Source organism: Anser anser (assembly GCF_964211835.1).
Source record: "Anser anser genome assembly, contig: HAP1_SCAFFOLD_85, whole genome shotgun sequence".
Taxonomy (NCBI): Eukaryota; Metazoa; Chordata; class Aves; order Anseriformes; family Anatidae; genus Anser; species Anser anser.
The window spans coordinates 595,001-599,000 of NW_028153555.1; positions in this window are offsets into that span (position 1 = coordinate 595,001).

The following is a 4,000-nucleotide window of genomic DNA, read 5'->3' on the forward strand; positions in this document are numbered from 1 at the left end:
AGGGTTAGGGTTAGGGTTAGGGTTAGGGTTAGGGTTAGGGTTAGGGTTAGGGTTAGGGTTAGGGTTAGGGTTAGGGTTAGGGTTAGGGTTAGGGTTAGGGTTAGGGTTAGGGTTAGGGTTAGGGTTAGGGTTAGGGTTAGGGTTAGGGTTAGGGTTAGGGTTAGGGTTAGGGTTAGGGTTAGGGTTAGGGTTAGGGTTAGGGTTAGGGTTAGGGTTAGGGTTAGGGTTAGGGTTAGGGTTAGGGTTAGGGTTAGGGTTAGGGTTAGGGTTAGGGTTAGGGTTAGGGTTAGGGTTAGGGTTAGGGTTAGGGTTAGGGTTAGGGTTAGGGTTAGGGTTAGGGTTAGGGTTAGGGTTAGGGTTAGGGTTAGGGTTAGGGTTAGGGTTAGGGTTAGGGTTAGGGTTAGGGTTAGGGTTAGGTTAGGGTTAGGGTTAGGGTTAGGGTTAGGGTTAGGGTTAGGGTTAGGGTTAGGGTTAGGGTTAGGGTTAGGGTTAGGGTTAGGGTTAGGGTTAGGGTTAGGGTTAGGGTTAGGGTTAGGGTTAGGGTTAGGTTAGGGTTAGGGTTAGGGTTAGGGTTAGGGTTAGGGTTAGGGTTAGGGTTAGGGTTAGGGTTAGGGTTAGGGTTAGGGTTAGGGTTAGGGTTAGGGTTAGGGTTAGGGTTAGGGTTAGGGTTAGGTTAGGGTTAGGGTTAGGGTTAGGGTTAGGGTTAGGGTTAGGGTTAGGGTTAGGGTTAGGGTTAGGGTTAGGGTTAGGGTTAGGGTTAGGGTTAGGGTTAGGGTTAGGGTTAGGGTTAGGGTTAGGGTTAGGGTTAGGGTTAGGGTTAGGGTTAGGGTTAGGGTTAGGGTTAGGGTTAGGGTTAGGGTTAGGGTTAGGGTTAGGGTTAGGGTTAGGGTTAGGGTTAGGGTTAGGGTTAGGGTTAGGGTTAGGGTTAGGGTTAGGGTTAGGGTTAGGGTTAGGGTTAGGGTTAGGGTTAGGGTTAGGGTTAGGGTTAGGGTTAGGGTTAGGGTTAGGGTTAGGGTTAGGGTTAGGGTTAGGGTTAGGGTTAGGGTTAGGGTTAGGGTTAGGGTTAGGGTTAGGGTTAGGGTTAGGGTTAGGGTTAGGGTTAGGGTTAGGGTTAGGTTAGGGTTAGGGTTAGGGTTAGGGTTAGGGTTAGGGTTAGGGTTAGGGTTAGGGTTAGGGTTAGGGTTAGGGTTAGGGTTAGGGTTAGGGTTAGGGTTAGGGTTAGGGTTAGGGTTAGGGTTAGGGTTAGGGTTAGGGTTAGGGTTAGGGTTAGGGTTAGGGTTAGGGTTAGGGTTAGGGTTAGGGTTAGGGTTAGGGTTAGGGTTAGGGTTAGGGTTAGGGTTAGGGTTAGGGTTAGGGTTAGGGTTAGGGTTAGGGTTAGGGTTAGGGTTAGGGTTAGGGTTAGGGTTAGGGTTAGGGTTAGGGTTAGGGTTAGGGTTAGGGTTAGGGTTAGGGTTAGGGTTAGGGTTAGGGTTAGGGTTAGGGTTAGGGTTAGGGTTAGGGTTAGGGTTAGGGTTAGGGTTAGGGTTAGGGTTAGGGTTAGGGTTAGGGTTAGGGTTAGGGTTAGGGTTAGGGTTAGGGTTAGGGTTAGGGTTAGGGTTAGGGTTAGGGTTAGGGTTAGGGTTAGGGTTAGGGTTAGGGTTAGGGTTAGGGTTAGGGTTAGGGTTAGGGTTAGGGTTAGGGTTAGGGTTAGGGTTAGGGTTAGGGTTAGGGTTAGGGTTAGGGTTAGGGTTAGGGTTAGGGTTAGGGTTAGGGTTAGGGTTAGGGTTAGGGTTAGGGTTAGGGTTAGGGTTAGGGTTAGGGTTAGGGTTAGGGTTAGGGTTAGGGTTAGGGTTAGGGTTAGGGTTAGGGTTAGGGTTAGGGTTAGGGTTAGGGTTAGGGTTAGGGTTAGGGTTAGGGTTAGGGTTAGGGTTAGGGTTAGGGTTAGGGTTAGGGTTAGGGTTAGGGTTAGGGTTAGGGTTAGGGTTAGGGTTAGGGTTAGGGTTAGGGTTAGGGTTAGGGTTAGGGTTAGGGTTAGGGTTAGGGTTAGGGTTAGGGTTAGGGTTAGGGTTAGGGTTAGGGTTAGGGTTAGGGTTAGGGTTAGGGTTAGGGTTAGGGTTAGGGTTAGGGTTAGGGTTAGGGTTAGGGTTAGGGTTAGGGTTAGGGTTAGGGTTAGGGTTAGGGTTAGGGTTAGGGTTAGGGTTAGGGTTAGGGTTAGGGTTAGGGTTAGGGTTAGGGTTAGGGTTAGGGTTAGGGTTAGGGTTAGGGTTAGGGTTAGGGTTAGGGTTAGGGTTAGGGTTAGGGTTAGGGTTAGGGTTAGGGTTAGGGTTAGGGTTAGGGTTAGGGTTAGGGTTAGGGTTAGGGTTAGGGTTGGGTTAGGGTTAGGGTTAGGGTTAGGGTTAGGGTTAGGGTTAGGGTTAGGGTTAGGGTTAGGGTTAGGGTTAGGGTTAGGGTTAGGGTTAGGGTTAGGGTTAGGGTTAGGGTTAGGGTTAGGGTTAGGGTTAGGGTTAGGGTTAGGGTTAGGGTTAGGGTTAGGGTTAGGGTTAGGGTTAGGGTTAGGGTTAGGGTTAGGTTAGGGTTAGGGTTAGGGTTAGGGTTAGGGTTAGGGTTAGGTTAGGGTTAGGGTTAGGGTTAGGGTTAGGGTTAGGGTTAGGGTTAGGGTTAGGGTTAGGGTTAGGGTTAGGGTTAGGGTTAGGGTTAGGGTTAGGGTTAGGGTTAGGGTTAGGGTTAGGGTTAGGGTTAGGGTTAGGGTTAGGGTTAGGGTTAGGGTTAGGGTTAGGGTTAGGGTTAGGGTTAGGGTTAGGGTTAGGGTTAGGGTTAGGGTTAGGGTTAGGGTTAGGGTTAGGGTTAGGGTTAGGGTTAGGGTTAGGGTTAGGGTTAGGGTTAGGGTTAGGGTTAGGGTTAGGGTTAGGGTTAGGGTTAGGGTTAGGGTTAGGGTAGGGTTAGGGTTAGGGTTAGGGTTAGGGTTAGGGTTAGGGTTAGGGTTAGGGTTAGGGTTAGGGTTAGGGTTAGGGTTAGGGTTAGGGTTAGGGTTAGGGTTAGGGTTAGGGTTAGGGTTAGGGTTAGGGTTAGGGTTAGGGTTAGGGTTAGGGTTAGGGTTAGGGTTAGGGTTAGGGTTAGGGTTAGGGTTAGGGTTAGGGTTAGGGTTAGGGTTAGGGTTAGGGTTAGGGTTAGGGTTAGGGTTAGGGTTAGGGTTAGGGTTAGGGTTAGGGTTAGGGTTAGGGTTAGGGTTAGGTTAAGTGTAGTTAGGGTTAGGGTTAGGGTTAGGGTTAGGGTTAGGGTTAGGGTTAGGGTTAGGGTTAGGGTTAGGGTTAGGGTTAGGGTTAGGGTTAGGGTTAGGGTTAGGGTTAGGGTTAGGGTTAGGGTTAGGGTTAGGGTTAGGGTTAGGGTTAGGGTTAGGGTTAGGGTTAGGGTTAGGGTTAGGGTTAGGGTTAGGGTTAGGGTTAGGGTTAGGGTTAGGGTTAGGGTTAGGGTTAGGGTTAGGGTTAGGGTTAGGGTTAGGGTTAGGGTTAGGGTTAGGGTTAGGGTTAGGGTTAGGGTTAGGGTTAGGGTTAGGGTTAGGGTTAGGGTTAGGGTTAGGGTTAGGGTTAGGGTTAGGGTTAGGGTTAGGGGTTAGGGTTAGGGTTAGGGTTAGGGTTAGGCTGTTAGGGTTAGGGTTAGGGTTAGGGTTAGTAGGGTTAGGGTTAGGGTTAGGGTTAGGGTTAGGGTTAGGGTTGTTAGGGTTAGGGTTAGGGTTAGGGTTAGGGTTAGGTGGGTTAGGTAGTAGGGTGGTTAGGGTTAGGGTTAGGGTTAGGGTTAGGGTTAGGGTTAGGGTTAGGGTTAGGGTTAGGGTTAGGGTTAGGGTTAGGGTTAGGGTTAGGGTTAGGGTTAGGGTTAGGGTTAGGGTTAGGGTTAGGGTTAGGGTTAGGGTTAGGGTTAGGGTTAGGGTTAGGGTTAGGGTTAGGGTTAGGGAGGGGGGGGGTTAGGGTTAGGGTTAGGGTTAGGGTTAGGGTTAGGGTTAGGGTTAGGGTTAGGGGGATAGGGT